Below are 23,660 nucleotides of genomic sequence, written 5' to 3'. Positions count from 1 at the left end.
TTCACATTATAACCCTACTACATTTCTTTAAGGTTATTCTCAGTCTTTTAGAAGCACACACAATTAAAAACACAAAATTATAATAGTATCAATGTAGTAGAAAAGAAAGTTGACTCTGTAGAAACTAAATGATAATGACAACAGCATAGAAATAGAAAATGCACTCTTGAGTTTGCCAACTCAAAAAAAAAAAAGTTTTTTAAGTAACATCAAAGGAAGCAGGAATTTATCATCCAGAGCAAGGTGTCAACATCAGAACAATCTATTGAGGAATGAAAGAAAATTAATTATGAATTCTCCTTTTTTCAAATTACTAATCCAAAAATTGTTATTTTTCTCTACGTTTTCCCTGCCATAAACAATTTATTTTTTCACAAACTTTATTTGTATTTATGACTGATTTCCATATAATTAACATAGTTTATTGTATAATAACAATATTCTTATATATTTAATTTTAATAATTGTTCAATTTAATAACTTCTAGATAAAGAATTACACCTAATTGAATTAATAAAAAATAAGTTTACTCATTCCTTTGAAATGAGTAAATTTTTCTTGTATAATCAATTTTTCAAATATTATTTCCTATTTTTAACTTTATTTTCATATCAAGTTCTCAGATAAATTACTTTTTTAGTAATTTAAATAAGCTCAAGTTTCATTACATTACTACGTACCATATGGTTACTACAACTTGAAATATAGAATAGTAGAAAAATACGGAGAGTTACAGAAAAAAAAAAGTTACCTGAAGTCATCACATCACATTCTTAAATTTATACTTTTTCGTTATATTATCATATATAAAAATAGTTTCATTATTTTCCAACGTATGGCTTGAGCAGTTGCTCTGTCTAACAGAGTTATGATTTATATAGATATACGAAGAATCGTAACACATAACGTGTCAGAAAGACTTTTGTTGCTGCAGCATGAAAAGGTTTTTTAGTTTCCAAAACCATTATCCAAATTTTTGAAGACAGATCATCTAAGTATAAAGCAATAACTAACTAACATGAAAGATGGAAATTATTAAAAAAGATTGGTAAGGGAGTTATAGTTGAAAGTTCTTGTTGAACTAAAAGTAGAATTGGAGATGGACAACAACGTAATTCCACAATTTATCCTAACTATAGATGACGTGGAACTTGTACATATTTAATTCATTTCACAGCGGAGCATAGCTAATTTAATGAAAAGTAATTACAGCTAAGCTGCTCTCCTCTTAAATATTCTTTGAAATGTCGGGTTACCAGATTGGTTTTGTGTTCTTCTTGTAAATTTAACGAAAATGCTTACAAAGTAGAACCCTATACCTTATTTTGAAATAGAATAGGTGGAGCAAAAAGGAATTTCAAACGTTTCGTTTTATTTCAATGCTTTTTAAGAAGTGTGACAATCATTCAATTTAAGCCAAGTATGCCCAGTTCTGTTTGATAACTTTTTGCCAACGAGAATCCAAATTCATAAGGTCCCTCTCGTAGAAGCCCTTGTCAAAATACTCGGAAACCCAATTTTTATATGCCTCTATTAAGGACATACCGAAATACATTGCCCTGTATACACTGCAAATTTTTTTTTTTTACTTGCTTACTTGTGACGTGTTTTTTTCTCTGAGGCTGTAAAAAAGTAGAATATGGCGAATTTCTTTCTTTTAGACCACCGTATTTGACGCACGATAATTCATTACCGAACAAGCCAAGTGCAATACTGTTCAAAATTATTTAAACTATAATCTCACATCTTTACAACACTTTATCTTATCATCCGTTGAGACCAATAATAAACAAGATATACTTAGTTAAACAAAATGGATGCGAAATTACTTAATTTTATACGTATAAATAACATATTTTTTGATTCTCAAAGAGGAAATATTTGAGTATTAAGTAGTTTTGTATAAATGAGTGTATGAAAAAAAAACACCGTTAAGTAACAGAGATGAATGGTAAGGGTAAGTCCTTCTTCAACTCCAATTAGAATTGATGATCGACATCAGAATAATTCTTACGTATATTCTTGCTTGATTTGTGCATATGGTTTCCTCAAAAAAAAATTGTCAGGATTATTAATTGTTTATACTTTATGTATTTTGGATGCTTAGAACTTAGACATTACTATTTATGATTGGTAAAAAATATTAATAGGTATTATTAAGTTTTCAGCATAATATTTTACAGTATTAACAACAAAAACTAAATTTCGAGCCCACTCTACGATACTTTTGCTGAAAAAAATAATTTTTGAATGTCTGACGTCCACGTTACGAAGTTTCAATTTACAAGTATTTTTAATCTTGAATTGAGGGGGATTCATCTATGTAGCTTAACTTTATTGGAAATTAAGAGAACAAACAAAGATATTTTAGAAAAAATTTAATAATATAATCAATATGGGTTTGCTGCAACATAAAGACAATATTGAACTAAAATCAAAAAAAGGAGAAAATCCCTATATATTTTTTATTCCATTTGTACAACCTAATATTTGATAGACATATTTGAATCAATAAAAGCCTTTGGACTCAAATTTGTGGGATGAGCTTAGATACGTAAGGCTTTTAATTTAGTTAAGAGCCTTTATTTGATTTAAGAAACTTATATTGGACCACATATTGCCCCTTTCATATAAAATCTATTAATTGCTCATTCTTTTATTTAGACGATGAATTTTCGTTCAAATGGTTAATAAGTAGCAAGGAACATTATGGGTATTTTGGGCATGTTCAAAAGAAATTGAAAATTGATGTGGTGTTCCTGACAATTTGAAAATGTTTTGAAGGAGAGCAACTCAGCTGTTATGACGAGTCATTAGATCAGCTACATATCAGTTGTGGCAAGGGTGGAAGGGAGAAGGAAATAAACAAAACTTGGCAAGAATGACTCCGATGTCGACTTTCAATTCTATTCTGAGTCTAATAAGTGTTTATAATTAAAACTCTGTAACAAATCCTAAAGGTTACTCTTGATCTTTAATGAGGACACACGCATGTTCAATTGAATATAATAGAATGAAGTATTTAAAAGAAGTTCACTCCACAGGAGTTAAATAATAATGACAACAGATAAGGAAAAGAAAATTCATTATTGGGATTACCAATTCCAAAAAAACGGCAGCTAAAAAATACTCACGATTTACATCAGTATTGAGTACAATCATTTGTTGATAGAAATTGGCAATAATGCCTTAGCGCATAGATCATTTTAGCCAGATTTATTTTTGAAAAAACTATTTAAGCTTGATTTTGTATTGTTGGACTACATATGCACTATATTTTCTTCAACATATCATTAACAAAAGGTTTACGAGAATAAAATAATAAAGACATTAGTTTAAAAGTTAGTAATGTCCTAATCAAATTACATACATTTAAAAGTATACATACGTTTATCTCATTTGATAATGAGAATAGTTGATTTCGTAGTCCTATAAATTGGACTTTTTTAATGGTGTAATTGACTTTTTTTATATTAGGAATAATAAATTATTATATTTTTATTACTATTTTTTTAGGGGTAAATGTCTTACATTAAAGAATATTATTGTTCGAGAATCAATAAAGTTTCTTCCGTTCTTAATTTTGTAATAATATATTTGTATTTATCAATACTTCCTAGATATACAGCGTGCGTCCATTGTTTATCAACGAAGTTTAGTACATACAACGGTTGCGCATTCACCTGATGTTGTTTGTTGTATTGGTGGGTAGCCAGAAGTGTTTGGCGTCAGTTTAAAAAAAATAGCGTGGATGAACGAAGTATTATTTCTAAAGTCGTAGAAAAGACAACGTGCCCTTGTTGCGATATATGGCCCACCAGGCAATTTTTAAATTTGTAAACTTCTGAAACCTGGACCGTTCCTTCCTCTGGAGAGTCAGGAAGGAACTGGATGGTACGGAAGGTGATTATGAGTTCACACCAAAACGTGTGGATCACAAGGTGAAGTCAGACAGCAAGAGGGATCAGGATTTCATTGTAAATTTGCAAAAATCATTCACAGATCTCAGTGGGTCTGAAAAGCTGATCAGGAAATATGTAGCAGATCATTTGCAAGACGCAAATCACTCAACTTCTGACAGAAAATACTTTTTTTTTTACTTTGTTAGACTCATTATTTGGTCTTGTTTGTGTGGGGCTCCGTTGAGCGACATACCAACTGATCATCATGCAACACAAATTCCGGGCTGATGTCCAGGATCCTCAAGAATTCTGGAATCTGCCAAAGGAGACTGTCATCAAGACCTGTTCCCGTTTCTGAGGGTCGGGTCAAGGCCATTATTGACAACAAAGGGCATTATATTGTATAGTAATATTTCTTTCTTTTTTTTGTTCCGCTTTCATTTATATTTGGTTTTATTAAAATTGAAAAATTAGTTTAAGATGATATCCTTTTTTTTAAGCACTGTGGTTGTAGCATAAGGCTTGCACCCTGTATGTAGAACGTTAAGGTTTTTCGTTTCCCGGGAAATTGCCTTAGATCAAAATCCCAGATAACATTTTTTTTAGTCATGGGATCCCAGGAAATATTAAAAAATATAAAATTTAGTCCTTCTACAATATTTTAGGTCCACCCTGTATACCATCGAGCCTTCTTGCTTTCCCTTTTTAAAGAAAAGGTTGAAAGATGCAATGAAGATGCCTACGATGATGTGAAGAAAGTGTGTGAAATATGATCTATAAGAAACCTTTAATCTACGTTTACGTTTACCTTGATTGGTAGAGAAATTAGTATAAAAGTAACTCAGAATGATTTAGTAACTATTTGAAAGTATATATTTACGAACGAGTATATAGATTGCAATAACCATTTATTTCCCTATATATTTTTTTATATTTATTGTATAATAGTAAATAGGTATAATGAATGCTGTAATAAAGATTAATGCCCTAATTAACCCATTCAACCTGCAGAGGAGGTATATAGAGTATATGTGTAAAACTCTAATTAATATATACATACACGTAGAGTTGTAAATGTAAGCATTTTCGGTATGTTAAAAAAAACATGGTAATCCCGACAATTTGAGACAAGTAGACCAGAACTGTCATGGTGGTTAATTGACTTAACTACAAGCTCCGCATCTAGCAAGGACTTACTCCGATGTCAATCCTCAATTCTAGTCCGAGTTACTTTCCCTCATGCATAGAGTTGATAAGTTTGAAGTAAAAAAAAGTGCGAGGAGAACCCGAGAGCGAGACAATATTATCATTGAGGGAGTTGTATTATTTCCTGCAAAACAGACCATCTCTTTCCCCTCATGCCCTATTGATGCGACGAAGTACGATTTTTGATAGTAGTTTAAAAAAAAAAAAAATTATTAGAAACAAATCAACTCTAGTCATTCTATTTATAATTCATTTTCTTTTTTTGCGTCAATAAACAAATGTATAATCACTTGCTATTTGTTCATTCGTGAGCAGACACACTCTTGGTTCCACTACAAACTTAGATGATATCTCCACAAGAATAACGACAATAGCTATAGAAATTTTTTTTTTTAAAGACTGTTCAGATTGCTAAAAACAACCAAACTCACACACAATAATATATTTCGAAGTTACAACCCTCCTACATAATAATATAACTTATACAATTATAATATGACCTTATTCAAGTATAAAGTACGTGTGTTCATGAATGATATAGATGAATACAGATGAATTGTCGCAGAGTTATAAGTGGAAGTCCTTCTAGGACTCGAAGTAGAATTAAGTATTGACATCGTTGTAATTTCTACCTATGTCCTTGTTTGATATGGAGTGAGATTTGTGTCATAATTGATAGTAGGTAATCTATAAATATATTTTGATATCTAAATTGCTCTCAGCCAGTACGTTCTTCAAATCGTCAGGGTTACCATATCAGACAAACCTTGCTTTAATAATATATGTTAGATTACCGATATATGAATAATCAGATACGTCCATCAAATGATAGCTTATAAGAAGGGCATTTAGAAGGATGCTACGTAGCTGGACAAGGTGAATACATCAAAGAAAACGGAAATGGAAGTTCTTCTACGAAAAGTATTAAGAAATGTTCCCAAGGGAGATCAGGAATAAGTCCTGTATTTTTTATAATTGGTTGATGAAAAAAAATGACTAAAATATATTAAAGTATACAAACGAAAAGGCTAGAACATTCATATTATACAATCATATTTTAACTTACCAACAAAATATCATAAATTTGGGGTTTTTTAAAAATATATTCCGACTGGGTTTGAAAATCACGCTTTTTCTATAATTACTACCTGAACATATTTTTTATTTACCGAAGATGTCATCATTATTTTGTTTTTTATTCTGAAAGGGAGAACTATAAGTATGAAGTAATCACTAGTGCATGAAAGACAAAGAGTAACTCTGAGGATTTGTAAGTGTTAGTACTAAATAGAGTCAGAGTAGAATTGAGGATCAACATGAAATTAATTTCTGCATATGTCTTTGATAATTTTAAAGTTGAATCAGTGGGTATATCCTTTGTCTTAAAGATTCTCACAGCTAATCCAATAAAATGTCATGACAGCTATGATGCTGTTCTTCCAACAACCTGATTTTTTTAGCATACCGGCAGATCATATTTTTACAGCTCTATATATATCACAAATATGAAAACAAGACTCGACTTTATATTATGTATTCCACTTGTATACTGCCAAACAACAGGAGTTATATAATAAGAATATATAAACGTATGTTTTTATTTTATATAAAACAATATGTTTCTAAAATAAATAAAATCGTTAGACAGCAAATGTTACTCAATTGTATTTTTAAAGGAATTGACCCGCTAGACAATAACAATTGAATTAAGTAAACAGAATAAAAAAGTATGGAACACATAAAAGATCTTTTGTATTTGGTCACCAGGATTATGGCAAAAGTTACATATCGATTTTGATCTTACATGGTGCGAAAATTATGTATAGTCACAATAAGACGCTATTAAATTTTGAGAGGGCAAGGTCAGGTAGCACAATATGTTAAAAATACAATAGAAACGCGCTCGGGAGAAATTATTCTCTTGAACTCAATCTGTGTAGATTCGCGCCCTGGTCGTTCCAAGAAAAAAAAATATGTTTTATGTATATGGAATTCAAAGACGATTCCTGGGTCGGATGGAGTAATTGTAGAAAAATAATGTTTACTAATATATTTGATCAATGCAGCTGCATATTGAAGTACTAGGTATAATAGAGGAGCTTCATATAGCATCAAACCCTGTAATTCAGAGAAAAATCTTGCCTCTTACATTGTTAGACTCATAAAATGTCCCATAATCTTAACTACATCTGTTTCTTGACTTACTCTTTATAATGTTTTATGTCTTACCTTAATAATTTATTTTATATCCAAACATTTATTATTTTTATAACTTTGGTGATATTTATGTAACATAGTAGTTTTATGGAAGCATTTAATCTTTCTTTGTAAATATCATATTTATAACACTGTAAGTAAACTGGGTAAAAAATATGATATTTTTAATAACAAGATAACCTAATGAACGATCGTAATAATTACATCACTAAAATTTCATCATATTTCTAACTCTTCCATCAATTTAGCGCTCGTAAATATCCATTAAAATACAAAAAATGATTTCATTAGTAAAACACCAGGAGAAAAGATAAATACTTATATAAAATAATCTGAACATCACGAGTTTGAGGATTTAAGATTTAACTGTTATTCTTATAGTAAAAACACGACATTTTTCTTGCTAATATAAATTCCTATGAAATATTCATTAATTTAGTGTTTATGAGATTGCGTGTATTAAATATAGCAAAAAATATTAAATATTAAACTTTTGTAAATATTGTTGTACGCCTAAGTCCTCAAATTTTTGTGTTCACAATAAATATTTTAATGAAATATTCAATAGTTTTTGCAAATTTTTTGGGAATCTAATTAGTACTTATAAGTTTCAATAAGGTTGCATGCATTATAAACAATAATAGTTTTTAGGCCTCAGTTCTCAGATTCGAAAAAAAAGAGGAATCCAAGAAATTAAAAGTGAAAAAAAGATCAAATTCTAAGCAAAACAGTTAATAAATTCACTAAACATCTTCTTAAAATAATTAAACAAAAAAATTATAACAAGCCTTTATCAACCCTCTGTTCGTGAACATTTTTTTTTTTTTGTTGATGTACTTAAATGAAATGGGGTCAAACGTTAGCCCAAATATTAAGCAAATTTTATTTCTTGATACACACTTGACATAGACTAAAAATTATGATAATTAATCATAACCACATTAGATTTGGGCATCAAAAAAATATAATTTGTGATTACTAAAATATAAATATTATAATTTCATTTTTCATAAAAATTTCAATAAAATATCAATTACTATTAACAAACTTTGTGCAGTAAAAATGTACTCCTGAACTAAAATAAAATTGAGTGTGATGTACATGGGATAACATTTGATATTACATATAAAGAAACGCGATACCTTTAATTAAAAAAAGAGAAATGAACAAAGCAAAACAACGACTTAAAAGTGAACATATTCATCAAACAACAAACAGTTCTAAGAAAATACATATTTCCAAAAAAAAAAAATAGGTTGCATTTATTCTGAAAGATTTTTTAGGAGCATATTAATGCTTTTTCCAGCATTAAAATCTATTGAAAACAGATTTAAAGTAGTTTTATCAAAAATAAGGCGCATAAAATCCAAGTTCACTAACAAAAGGGTTACAATAATTAAATAATTATATATATATATTTTGATTTAATGTTTCAGAAGCATACTAAAAAGTAATGGCGATCAATTGTAGCTTTAACAGAATAAGAAGCATGTTTTATAAATCTTGGGGTATATAATATCCCAGTTAACTCATGGAGAGTAAATAAAAAAGTTTTTATTTGGACTAAAATTTTGAAAACGAAATATTTGAAGAGTAATAGTCTATTTCTTTAAGTACGTGTGCATTGATAATGATCATAATTTTCTTACTCATAAGTGCTTTATTTTCAAATGATGCATTGTTAGAAACAATTTATTTCTAATTTTGGGAATATAAATGAAAAGAACGTGAACATATGTGCAAACTATAATGAATAAGATAAAATTACTTTTCCAGAAATTACTCAAAAGATTTTTGAACACGATAGAAAAAAGTTAATGCAAAGTTTTGTTCAAAAATTTTCCTTTTTGAGTCTATAAACTGCACATACAAGTAAAATGGACTAAATTCGATGGATAACTGAAGCCTCCTCTTCTAATATTTTTTCAGATTTATCACTGTACGGTACATTAGTAGGATTCTTATCTTTTAACTAGTGTTTTGATATGAGCAACGGGATCTTGGTCGACATTTTAACAAAGGTTGTTAAAATCATTTGAAATTTAAAAAAATGTTTTTTTCAAGTTCTTAAATAGTAATTCCAAATTTGCATTGAGAGGTTGTGTGATGTAAGTACTATATTTAGACTAATAGTAATCAAAAATCTAGAAAATCTTATGGGAATAACAGTTTGTTTGGTACTCTAACTGATCATTTGATTGGTTGGGTCTGAGAATTCACATTCAAAGTTATTCTAGTTGAAAAATTATTTCTGCCTATGATTTAGTGGCATTGAACAATTGACAAGCTTTAAAGTAACTTTATTTAATTTCAGTGAATAGTTAGCTTATTATTTGTTTAAATTATAGAATTAATGATGTTGTACAATAATCATAAAACCTCTGTCATTAATAAATACAAATTTGAAATCGATATTTAAGAGTTTAGTTTCGTAATATTTGTTCAAATGTCTATTACAATCATGTACCTTAGATAAATAATCATATAAAATAAAAGGATTGCCCTAATTTTATTTTCAACCCTAATTAAAAATATATTTTTGATTTATATTTGAACCTAAAATCTCAGAATCTAAATTCTATATTTATCTTTTCCTTTTACCATTACATTGCAAACTTTTAGGCAATGAATAGGACCTGGATAAATAAATTAATATTATGTTTCAGTGTTGAAGTATCTCGAGAGTTGTATAATAAACTTATATTTATGTTTTTTATTGGCTTACTTTTTATCTGATTTCTTGTCTACTTAAGTTAAGTTTTTAATTTTAACAAAGGATTTCCATCCTATCAATTTTCAGTTTCAAAAAGTTTTCTCGTTGAAGTGAAAGTTTCCCTCTTTAGTTGAACAACGACATGAAAGTCGTTTTATATTCGATATAGAATTATTGTTATAGTATATTCAATCCCTACAATCATTCCAAAATAAATTATCAGCTCTCCATCAATGTATATTTGGAAATATAAGAAATAGTTAGATAGTGACTTGTCAACATGAAAACAGGCTGGAGTTATTTTTTACAGAAATCGTGCAATAAGTTAAAATATTTGATTCAGTTCTGCTCTTTAAATTATCGAGTAGTCCATTAAAATATGAACTCTCTGAATCATTAATGTAGCCGTCTTCGAGGTGGCGGAAGGACATGCACCTGTTGCAGGTGTAATCATCTGTCAAGGTGTCTCAGTGCTGCCTCACAATGGCGTTGAGTGCTACGGTGTTTGGATGACGAAAATTGTAGGCCTTCCCCTCGACATGCACCCAAAAGTAGTCGAGGGTATTGGTATTAGGACGTTTGGGGAGGGGGTCAAAAAAAGATATCAAAAGAATTCAAGAGTCTAGCAACGGAGGAGATGGGATTCTTTCATAGCTGGAGTCAAAAGTAGCCACTCCACTCTCAAAGGACTCCTTCCAATTTCATTTTTTATAGCTCTCTGGGCAGTCTCGTGTGAAATCCTGAGATCTCTTGCATGGGCCCTCATAGACTTGAGGGGATTGACTTGGGCTTCTTTCTTTAACTATTCTTGGTTCAATTTGGCCTTTTCAATAGAGTCCTTCTTCCTCTCTAACGTTTCAGACTTGCTGACGGCGTAGACGGTGGTCCTGGAGACACCCGACTGCTTGGAGTGTGCGAATGGAAATTATGTAGACATGACATTATGTTTACAACAAAGCAATAACACCACGACTGATGATTATCTTTATATATGTACAAAATTATCTTTTAGATTCATAGGACTAATTCCTAGTTGATTTATTCTATATAAATACTATCTAGTAATAAGGTGTGCATATAGTATGTCCTCAAAAGCAGGAGCGATTTTTTCTAGTTGGTAATATGAACAGGCTATATTAATTTCGGACGCTGCTATCATTATTATTTAGTTCTTAAGAAAGGAAAATCGAGGTATAAGTTAATAACTACTGCATTCCCTCAAGAAAGACAGAAAGTAACAATGTGGGTTTCGCTCAGGAGTTATACAAGGCTCGTTTGAAGAGTTCACGACGTTAACGTGTAGATGTCATCACACGTAGTCACTAGAAGTGCAATTGTTATTTAACAGTGGTTTGAGTGAGTTGATGTGAGTGAGTGTTTTTGTGAAAATGGACAAAGCTGTCATTAAATGTTTGTTTTTGAAAGTCATTAAATGTTTGTTTTTGAAAGTGTAACTATCGAGGATCGATATCGGAATAACTTTAGTTTATATGTATTTACTATATACGGAGTGGAATTTGTGTTTATTTCGTTTCCTTATATGTAATTGAAGCTGATATAGTATAACGTCATGACAGCTAAGTTGATATCCATCTAAACATTCTTCAAATTGTCAGGATTCCCAAGTTCATTTTTTTTACAAACCGGTGTGTGTCCCGTTTATTTAACTTATTCTAGAGGGAGCTTTTCTGTATCAAGTTTATTTAATTTATTGAACCTCAACAGGTATATCTAGTCCAAAATGTACGTATAATTGATCAAAAGTTGTTATAATGATTGCATTCTTCATGAGATGATACATTTTTATTGAGCTACTTGGGGTTTTATTTTATATTTGCATTGTTAAGATGACGATATTGATGATTCTGCATTCCCATCTTGGAAATGATAAGACAGCAATTACCTTTTTATATTCAAATATGTTTATACAAATTTTATCTGTAATTACATTTCCTCTATGATAAGTGCCTAGATACGCTATGCATGAGATTTAAATGCATGGAAAAATGCGTGGTATTTCTTGGAAAAGAAATGGAATAATTGATTGCCTTCACATACCATATATATTATAAATATATATGGTATGTAGATGGAGATGATATTATAATTCATATTTACTTTTATTCTATTACTTATTATTAGTGTTACAACTATCGAACTGGAGTAGTTAAATATTGAGTCGAGTTGGAGACCCGTTATATGTCTAGATAATAATTTACATATATTTCGTATTAGTTAATATGTTAATTAATTTTATTTGTTCAATGTAGTTGCCTTCGATGCCGATGCAACGATCATACAACTTTCCAAAGTAATTTTTATAGTACAATTCCTATATAGTCCCCCAATATGCCTCCGTTTTACCGATTAACACTTTATTACCTCTCTTTGTTTTTTATGCAAAGTTAATTTGAGATCTGCAATTTGGAAAAAGTCAGTGAAAGCAAGATCTTGAGAATGCAGTTGATGGGGGAGCAATTTATAGACAAGACCATGTATTTTTGTCATTGTTTTCAGTCATTTGTGAAACAGTGCATTGTAATGATAAAACAATACTTTCTTCTTCAAATTAGGCCATGATTTCATCTTTCAAAATCTGCAAAAATATTATTTAATAATCGTTAATCCTTTTTCTAGCAAATAATTGAATATACATGCTTGCCAGGAGACTTGCCAGGAGACTGTTGCATTTTTCCACGTATTGGATTTTGTTCATTGCGTGCAATCCCCTTTGCTGACAGTTGATTGGAGTTAGGAGTGGATTTATAGATCAAAATTTTATCAAAAGTCACATATCGTCTAAAAAAATCGTATAAGCTTGAATTTTTCTAAAATTGCTCTGAATTACGAACGCATTGTTGTTTTTGAATCAATTTTGAGCTCATGCGGCACCCACTTTGCAAATAGCTTTTACATGCACAATATGTCCAACACGTCTCAGTTCTGTTGATTAACTTCACTATACGATCAATCAAAATTATTCTGTGGACTTTTGTTATGTTTTCGTCGGGAATTACAGCATTTTTCAGATGTCCACTGCGTACATCGTTTTTGACTCTCATTTCGCCAAGTTTAAATTAGAAAAACATTTTTCAAGATTTGATTTCACTGGTGTAGAGTCCGAATAATAATTATCAATCCAAGATTTGGCTTAATTACTATTTTTTTTCACCAAAAAGCAATGTATCATTAATGTACGATATTATTTTTAATTCATTTTTTAACAATAGCAATAGCTCCTTCACTCTCAATACTATATCTTCCAAACAAATTGTCTGACAGCTAACAAACTTGCATCAGTATCGTTTGAAGGTTGTTACAAACTAAAAATCATTTAATTTAGTTCTAGTCGCGACATGTATGTGTCACCCTACGAACTTTTAAGCTGAGCTAATATCTAATCTTGGTAATCTCAATAAAGCATAAATTTAAAATTTCATTTCCAATTTAACTTAGTGTTTTTGGTAAACAGTCCAACCTGGTCGAACTGTCGCCTGTATTCAAATACACAGAGTGATGAGTAAGTTCGTGAAATTATGTTTTAGTTTATAAATTTATGAATTAGCATAAATTTTTGTGAGCATGATCAAATTTTAATATGATTTTATTAGAAAAAAACTTTTTTTTTTTTTTCGAAATAGCCGGTTGTTCCCCAGATTAAATGGCATACTACTTGGTACAAGCCTTGGCCTAAAGGATGGATCACATAGAAAAGTCAATGGGATTCAGTTAGGGCTGGTAAGAGGCCAAATATTCTTCTCCCAAAAGTCCTTGAAATTAAACTTGCACCAGTCCTGTACGCTTTTGGAAGTGTAAAAGGGTCCCCTGTCATGGCTGAAGGAGCATCACTATATGTGTTCTGAAGTCAAAGAAGGATTTCGTTGATCATTATGGTCTTATAGACGTGTTGGTTGATATTAACACCCTCCTTAATCAAAATGAGGGGCATTTTCATACTTTCACACATAATACCGTCCCAGACCATGACACTGGTCGGTTTCTGGTACCTGGTGAGGATACAGTAATACTAATGGATACTTCCAAATGGGTTGCCAAAAACACAGTCACTTCATCCAAAGTGCCTCTTCGTCTCTACCATGTAATTCGAGCAAAGGGTAGGTCTTTCGAACAAAGTTTTTTTTAAACTAATTAATATTAAAATTTTGACAAAAGTTTGTTCCAATTAATACATTTATAAGCTAAAACATATCGCGTCGATCTTGTTCCTTGCCATGTTGAATTGTTATAAAATAGGATATCTAGATAACTAAGTCCCGGCACTAAGTGGTTAATTAATTAGTTTCCCTTGACTGAGTACTTAATGTAAGGTTTACTGTAATTGTATAATTAACAAGGCGGTCAAACTTTGAACCAATTAGACTTAATAAAAATCTACGACTAAAAATATGAGAGATAAATTTTAAATTGCACTTCCAGTAGTCTTATTACTCAATGAATAGATATTCAGTAGACTATACTGTTTTATTGTAAAACTATGGGTTAATTCGCGTATTTACACAAAGGATTTACATGTATTGCATATGTATATGTAAATATTTGTTGATATATATAGGTATATTTGTATAGCACTTTTAGAAGTTAATAAATCTGTTACATTCTCAGCAACAATTTCAAAATACTTCCACGAAGAGTAAAGAGTTTTTTATAATTTGTTTTTGTTTTTTTCACAAGAAAAAATAAATATTTTAGAGTTTTGATGCATTGAAAATATTTGAATTATCGACAAATTGTTTAACTTATGTACAATATTATATATAGATATATTATAATTAGGAATGTAATATATATGTATCTAAGGCTTACATTTAACTTTTAAACATAAGCTTTTAATGAAGAGATGTATCTCATTGGACATCGCGCTCGTGAAAAATTATTATTTTGAACTCGAAATCACAAAACTTACCTATTATATCCATTACTGTTTAGATGCAATGAATTATTTTATATAATCATTTAGGTGAGGTATGAATTATTGAATGTAAAGTAATCTATGGATTTAAAAAACTGGTTCATTATTTATCTAATATGTGTATTTTTTCCATGAGATTTAATAAAAAGTCCTTCCTCAATACAGGCACCTCCGTCTAAAATCCAACACTTTTTTACATGGTTCACCATTGTCCTATTTGTTATAATTTGATGTTTAATCCTACAACTAATTGTAAATAATTAGCTAAACAAACTGTAGGTAGAAAATAAACAAAGTAGACCGAGAAATAAAAGCCCAATAATCAAAAACATGAACTAACAAAGAGTTACAATTCTGGAGCTATTTGCTAGTGGAAAATAACCATCAGAGATTTCTAAAATACTGGGCCGTACTCGCTCTACTGTCCCCGGGGTGACCCCAAGAGGCAAACCAAAAGCTTCCACAAGGTCCAGACCAAGCCTAAAGTGGCAAAAAGAATTGGTTGAGGGTGTTAAATGTACTATTGAAGGTAGAAACGGCAAGATGACACTCAATTGTGTTGCTTGTCAATTTAACAGCAGCCAAACACCCTCTAATCAGGTAAAGCGTGCAACCCAGTGCAAAATCATTCTCAACATGATGAAGAAAATAACTTTTGTGCTCCCCACAGCCCCAATTGTTCCCTCTTGGACTTTGATATTTTTGGGCACCTCCAGAGGAAGCTTATGGGAGTCCGATACACAACAAAAGAACAATTGAGGGCTGCATCATTACTGCTTAAGCTAACCTAGAGCCGACTTTATATTTTCCAAATTTGATGATATTTTTTTATATATAACAATTTTTGCAATTTTCAAAAAGTATTACACTTTATTTATTAAAAGCTAATAAAGAAGATATGGTATTAGGAGTTAGATCTTAAAGGAATAAAAGGAAACTTTATATGAATAATTAGCTTCTTCTTTGAACAAATTGAATTGTTTCAAGATTTACACTCAAAAAATGAAAATTTCTCACAAAATCTTTCATCTTTCCACAGCTAATTCATTTTATTCCCCACAAAATCATATAATATGGAAGTAATATTAACAAGGGTCCTAATTTAGTAGTACCACTTATAACTTATATTTTCCCTGCTTAAGAATTAAATAATAATGATAACAGTTTTGGCAAATAAAAAGCAAGCTTGCGACTACAAAAAGATTCGTACTCGTTTCATTTCATATTTTTTACAACTCTGTGGTATGTCTAGATTAGTAAATATAGTATCAAAAAAATAAAAAATATAAGGTCGAATCTATCATCTTGCATGTGAGTAATTATAATATATACATGTGTCATGAAAATAGTCGATTATAAAAGTGTATTATCACGCATGAAATTTAACAAAATAATATATTAAATAATGGGAAAGTTATATTGTAAAGAGTAGAGCCCAATTTTCTCCTGGGTAATGGTATATACTTTAATCGATCGATCCTTTTAGTTAATAAACTTACAATTAAAGAATGCGATATCGTAGAATGGATTTCATGGATTAAATTTGTTGCCCATTAATACAATAGGCCTTTGAATTATTTTTCTAAAAAAAGAGCCCGGATTACATTTGTACTCTTCAACTAATTAGATCTTGCATTTCTAATGATCAATTATTCTGATTATTTTTGTACAAGGTATCGTAAACAGTACTTACAGCTTGAAAAAATTCAATCCTAAAAGAAAAATAATATGATATATGTGGTTAATTAACATAAAAACAATCTTGAACAAAAATGGAAAAAAGGAGAAAATCTCAATTTTTTTTTTTAGTTCATATATACATGCAGTGCCAATATTTGTTTGACATATTTGAGTAAACTATGGAGTTTTTATGAAAATTTGTGACAAGAGATGAGATACCCCAGAATTGAACCACTGGTTTTGAATTATTATTTGATTTAAAATACTTATATTTGGCCTGATATAACCCTTTCAATTTTTTGAATTATTTTATTGTGTCGATCTATTTTGTCAATTGAAGTGCACTTTACAAGGTCTTGATTTACGATGTTAATAGAAATAGACAACGCTTTGTTGTAGAATACATATGTAATCTGGACTAAATTTTGAGAAAAATCATTCTACAGGGTTGATCTTTCTAGTGGTACACATATTATTATTTTCAATCCTGAATGACATTGATGCAAAACCACGGAGGAAGACAACAAAACATTAAGTTTTCTTTTTTCCAAAAAAAAATCGGGAAAAGATTTGCTCTTTTCTGATTAAAAAAATCACCGTTGATGGCACTGTGAATAAGCAGAACAGCCACTACATCATAACCAAACATCCAGACAATTTCAGTTTCAGTGAGGTCTTCAGAACAAAAATTCAAGTGAACAGCACAGGCCAATTTTTGTAAAGAGGAAGGAGCGTCTCCATACAGATGCTTACATCGAACTTGAATTATCCATGTCATCACACCACTAAGACCCAAGCCTTCCTGAGAGACAAATTTTTTGACTTTTGGGACCTCAAGACGTGGCCAACCTCCTCTCCAGACGCGAACCCTCCATCTAGGTGCATCTATACGAGAGGGGGAGTGCTACTCCTAAGAGGAGTGCCCAGTCTCTAGAGGCTTCCATCAAGAAGGAGTGGACCAAGCTCGAGTCTGACGATATAGTCAAGGTCTGCAAGGGATTTAGCCTCCTATTGAGGCAATTAATAGAGCGGAGGGATAAGATATAATGAATAAAAGTTGTGTCGAGCACTACTTTCAGAGGATTTCGTATAATAAATGTTTCACAAAACCTCTCGTTTAAATTTTACTCTCAAAAATTGAAAGTAATAAAATTTGTACCACTAGAAAGGATTAACACTGGGAATGGGACACATATTATTATTTTTGAAAGGCTATAGAAAAAGTATCATTAAATAAATGAAAGCTCTACGCCAGAATTAGGGTACCCGATCAAGAGGCAATTTAGCTCAATTGAAGAGCTGAATTCGACAAAATGCTAGAAACAACAATTCCATACTACATATAATTAACGGCATATCATGCCTAAAACTGAAATATAAATCTATAAATAGTATAAAATATATTTTAGACGTGTTATATACCCCAAACATAAAATTCATCTTTTTTACATCTCTAGTTATAGTTTTTTTGTTTTTAAAGAACAAATGTATATATTTTGAAGCGTACGAGAAAATCTCAAATAACATGTATGTTGACACACAAGATACAAAAAGGCAAGATTGTCTCTGGACAGTTTTCCTGAAGAAGAAAAAAGATTCAAAAGCACGCCCAATTTTGTGACGTAATAAGCATAAATCTAAAAAATATAAGAAAAGGACCACTATAGAGTGTCACCTATCGAGTGCGTTGTGAGGCCGATTTCGATAGGCTATCGAACAAAGATCACACTCCATTTATTTATCTTATTTTCTTTATATCTCTATCAGACCATGCATTATATTCCTTGATCAATATGTTTCCTTTTCCTAGCTTTTTGATAATTTCCACTTAATTATAATTATTCTCCACTTAGTTAGACTATGACAGGCACATCTAAATCAATAGTAAATAAGTTAAAATCCACGGCTATTGTTTTTGATGTCATCAAATGTTTCTTTTTAAACGCCATAACCACTCAAATATATTTATCAATAATAAAGATGAATAAAACTTGTGCTCAAAAGCAGAAGCGTCTTTTTTTACTTGATAACCTGAAGAAGAAAAAAAACAAAGCTGTTGTCCTAATTATTTAATTATTGAAGAGAGAACATCTAAGAATGAAGAAATAACTAATGTATGTACTCATAACAGACATAGAGTAAAAATGTTTGCTAGTTATAAGTTTAACTCTACATATGTTGGACCCAGATAAGAATTGATGTTCGACATATCTTTGCTATATACGGTGTGGAATTTGTGTTTATTTCCTTCCTATCAGGGCTACCTCCAGATGATCTAATACAATCTTTTGACTAATGATGAAAATCCAGTGAAGAATGTGCATGTTAAAAAAAAAGAAACCAACATGGTCACCCTCATAATTTGAAAAATGTTATGGAGGATAGATAGAATAATGCTCATGACGTTTCATTAGATCAGCTACAGTCAGCTGTGACAAGAGGGGAAGGAGAAACAAGGACATTAGCTTGAATTACTCTGATGTCGATCACAAATTCTACTCTGAGTCCAAAAAGGAATTACAATTAAAACTCCACAACAAATGTTCAGGGTTATACTCCGTCTTTTATTAGCACTACGCTCATTTTCGGTTCTTTTTTATTTTTACAACCGGTGGAGATGTTTTATGAATCACTGAGACAAGGTATATCAGAAACACTGTTTTATATTTATCTCTATGTTACTTATGTTTCTTTGCAATATACATATATGCTTATTCGAGAGTTATAATGATTGCCTTTTTCATGAGATGATGCACATGTATCTATTTTGGCCTTTATTTTACACTTGCATTGCTAAGATATTGATGATTATGCATTTTTATCTTGGAAATGAAATTTCTATTTGTGTTTTGTACATATTACTGCATATTTTTAAAGATGAATTCATTAAGCAGCATTTTAAATGCAAACATATTTACTTTATTTTATCTGTAATTACATTTCCTCAATGACAAGTACCTAGAGACGTTCTACATGGGATTTAAATGCATGAAGAAATGCGTGGTATGTCTTGGAAAAACACTGCTCAAAATATGAAAAAATGTTGCTTTCACATACTTTCCCTATTATAAAAATATATCAAGTTAATATCATAATTAATATTTGCTTATAGTCTATTAATTATTATTATTTGAACAATAAGCGAGTTCGTTCAATTGACTAGAGTTGAGTTCGAGTTTTGAGCATTGATTCTAGTTGGAAACCTGATAAAAGTATCAGGGAAAGACCTATTTTATGCTTGAGTGTACTATAGTTATAAGTTAATGTATGTAGAGTTGTCGAAAAAGTGTGTAAAGGAATTGTTTTCTATTGTATTTCAAAACTATATGCAACAGATGATATATTAATCTAAAATACTGGTCATTTGGTTTTGTTTTTGTCTTTAGTAAATATAAATACAGGGTGCACAAGATATTTGTACCGCAAAAAGGATATTTTTAATCCCAATTTTCTCTTCAACCCCTTATCAGATTTTAAAAAATAAAACAAGAGTATGATAGCATGATGAATTTCGACTTATTTTATTCAATAAAATCGCCTGCAACCTCAATTACAGCCAATATACGAGGCCGAAAGGGCGAGCAGCCTTTCAACACTTGGTCCCTTGGCAAATCCTAGAATTCCTTCTTGGTCCGACTGATAAGTTCGTCTTTGGTGTTGCAGGGGGTCTTACGAGTCTGCCCAACACAAAAATAAATTTCATCGGATTCCAATCCGGTGAGTTTGAAGACCAAAATTCCTGCAAGATGAATTAGGCAAAATTGTATTGGAGCCATTTGAAACTTGTTTTTTTTTTTTTTTTTAATGTGTGGCAGGAAGCCGAGTCCTGTTGTACATGTAAGGCCTTCCATTGGCAACCAAGTCGTTCCATGGCTTCACCTTGGTCTCTATTCGGTTCAAGCTATTGTTATGTTGTCGCTCCCTGCACGGATTCTAAGGAGGACTCCGTGCCTTTTCCAAATATTTGGGACACCAAAATCCTCAATTGATTCCTTTTTTTTTCTTTCAACTAGGGCAGATTTTAACAAAATTTCTATAAAAAATAATCAACTTCCTAAATTCCCCCGTTTGCCCAAGAGAGCCACCAAAGTAGCAGCATAGATAGCTGGCCAATCCTTATTATGTATGTTACCAATAACCAAAATTTTAGAGTAATCGACGATTATCGGGAACTCCTCCTTTTCTACAACTCCAATAAAATATAGATTTCTTGTGTTTTTCTGTTTTGTAACAATGATCTACGTAGGGTAGTATTAAAACGGTTAAGAAATAATGGATTTAGTAAGACCTTCTTCATAGAGTTAGAAAGAGATAAGAGGCATCTTTGATAAATATATATGTAAGAACAATTTGGGAAGTGGTGGTCATTGTTAAACAAAAAAAAATATAAGTAGAACACTTGAAGAGTTTGTTAATTTATTTGTCTATAAAAGGACTTTTTAAAAAACCAAGATTATTGAATTAGTGTTTTCATGGTAAAAAGCTATTACTGGGTACACAATAAAATATCAGTCTCTCATGAGAAAAAACCTACGTAAAATGATAAAAATATCGTTGAATATTTATGTTCAATTTGTTATTTCAGTATTTAGAGTGGTTCGAGTAATGTAAATACTTTATTTGAAATAAATAATTTTTGTACTATTCTAAAAAAAAGTTTTAGAAATTATATATAGGTACTATATACAGTCAAATCCAGATTTTATAAAAATACGCTTACGATTATATTCAGCGTTCTCCCAAATACCAAATTGATTAATACATCAAATACTTCACGTAAAGGTTACATTAAGTACAATATCCGTATAAAGTAAACTTATTCATCCCTCTTTTGGTATCAACTTAATAGAATTCATAAGAATAAAGAATTCCAATGTGGATTTTTCATTTTTTAAGGTACAAATCGAAAACTGGCGCCAACATTTCGGTCCTGTATGTTTCTTATTAAATTATTTTCACATTGTTTTTCAATCAATATGAGTGTTCCTCCTCTACTAAAAACCCTTTGCAGAAAGATAAGCTAAAAATATTGATGATATATCAAATACAGGATATAATCAAACACTGATTTCCGCGAATTAATTTTTTAGATGTCCAAAAATTGGGTTTTTAGTATAGTGTTATCAGATATTAATTTTTTTGGGGTACATTCAACATTTTTTCTGAAAAATATTGAAGTAATTGAGGGTTAAATGTTAATACTTCCCTTCCACTTCCAATCATTAATTACTTCTCGAGTTGATGGATGAAATGAGAACTGATAATGTATATTTTACAAATCGATAATATACATCATTAATAAACAATTGGTGGACTAATGAGAATATGGAATTGGTTGACAGTTACATCTTTGAGTATGTCATTCCATTCATTCAGAGTTTATTAATGAGAAGACCTCTCCAGGAAAGCAGAAAGTGGAGGGTACAATTAAAGTAAGATTATGATTTCTTGTTCAGTTTGGTGAAGAAGATCAAGGAGGAATCTAACCAAATCGATGAATCACCTAGATAACAATTTATCTAAGACTAGTAACACAATCAAGGGCAATTTGGGAATGTCATCATACATGAGGACCCTACTCCTCCTTCTAAAACGGATCATGAAGCCCTGAAGGCTCGGGTGTCCACGTTTTGTTACCCAGCCTTTTAGAAATACTGAATAATTAATTGTAAACTAATTCAATTTTTTTTTCTGAAATAACACAATTATCGTGAGTACCGACATACCGTCTGTTGTATTAAAAATTATTTATTTAATATATCCATATGTGGGCCATCAAGGAATTGTTAATACTAACAATTGACTCTTTTTTCATGCTCTGCCACTGACGGTTAACAACTTGCTTCATAGAGTTGTCTACAGGTGATGGACTGGATATGGGGCCAAAAACTATAGTACCAGGAATTGAGATATCGCCTAGTGGGTGTCCGAATCGGACAAAATAGGTACATTTTTTCAAGCCACTACTAAGTCATTTTTTCTAAATATTCCGCTTTATTTAGGATGGATCTGGTAGCAATTCGTTTTCTTCCGTTACCATGGTTGAAATGGCCGAGAATGTATTTTTCCACTTATGTAAATGCTTATGGCTGAATATTTATTTACTTTATACTTTGATTGAAGCTCCACAAAACCTTTCATCAACGATTTTTAAGGATGTGTACTTTTTAACTACACAACATTCATTATAGCTTGTGGCTTTAAATATAGAATATTACTATCGAAATTTTCATAGTAATAGTTGGGATAAATTATATTTCATATAGAACATATTTGAATAAAAGAGTTTTATAATAGTTAATCGCGTTTATAATAAAAAATTAACATTATTACATTCTTTATTCAATTTATTTTATATTTATGGTTTTTTTCTAAAAGTCTGAATAAAGAATTTTTTCTTTTGTGTGTAGATATGAAGTTGAAAATGCTTTTCTCATTGGGATTAAAATAATTATTAATACCATTTATTACTTTATATTTTATTATCGATTTTTAAATCAATTTTATGATTTTTTTTTAATAATATTTATATAATTTATCTTATTATAGTTGATTATTATATCATTCAGTCTAATAGGATTTCTTAATAGAGTTTATTTAAAAATACTTATTCTGTTTTACCATCTACAAATTTTGCGTTAAAAAAATTAAAAGGACAATTATTATCTTCCTTAATTGAAATGATAAATTTATGGCAACGAAATTGATTTAGTTATTTAAAATTTATAAATATATCCTTTGACTATTTTTATAGTATTAAATAACATAAAAATATATTATATCTTGTAAAAAATAGCAAAAATGGTTGTCCCACTTATATAAAATTTAATAAAATATAATTTTATTTAAAATATATTTTTTTAAACAAACAGTTGATCTACTAGTCTCAAATTTGCTACAGCCTAACTACTTAGTATAACATTTAACAAGATAAAAAAAAGCAAGTTGAAAATAGCATACTAATAAACATTTGGTAGAGACCAAAACCTTCGATTAAAATCAAATTGTGGTT

General features: G+C 30.4%; 1 protein-coding gene across 3 annotated transcripts in view; it reads right to left on the bottom strand.

The window, feature by feature from the left end:
• LOC121132502 (neural cell adhesion molecule 2) overlaps positions 1–23,660 on the bottom strand; it is a 295,780-nt gene that overhangs the window by 258,053 nt on the left and 14,067 nt on the right. The gene's annotated exons all lie outside the window — the stretch shown is intronic.

This window comes from Lepeophtheirus salmonis, chromosome 2, assembly GCF_016086655.4.
Source record: "Lepeophtheirus salmonis chromosome 2, UVic_Lsal_1.4, whole genome shotgun sequence".
NCBI classification, from domain to species: domain Eukaryota; kingdom Metazoa; phylum Arthropoda; class Copepoda; order Siphonostomatoida; family Caligidae; genus Lepeophtheirus; species Lepeophtheirus salmonis.
The sequence above is the reverse complement of the archived record's forward strand: the minus strand, read 5'-3'. Positions and strand labels throughout refer to the sequence as shown.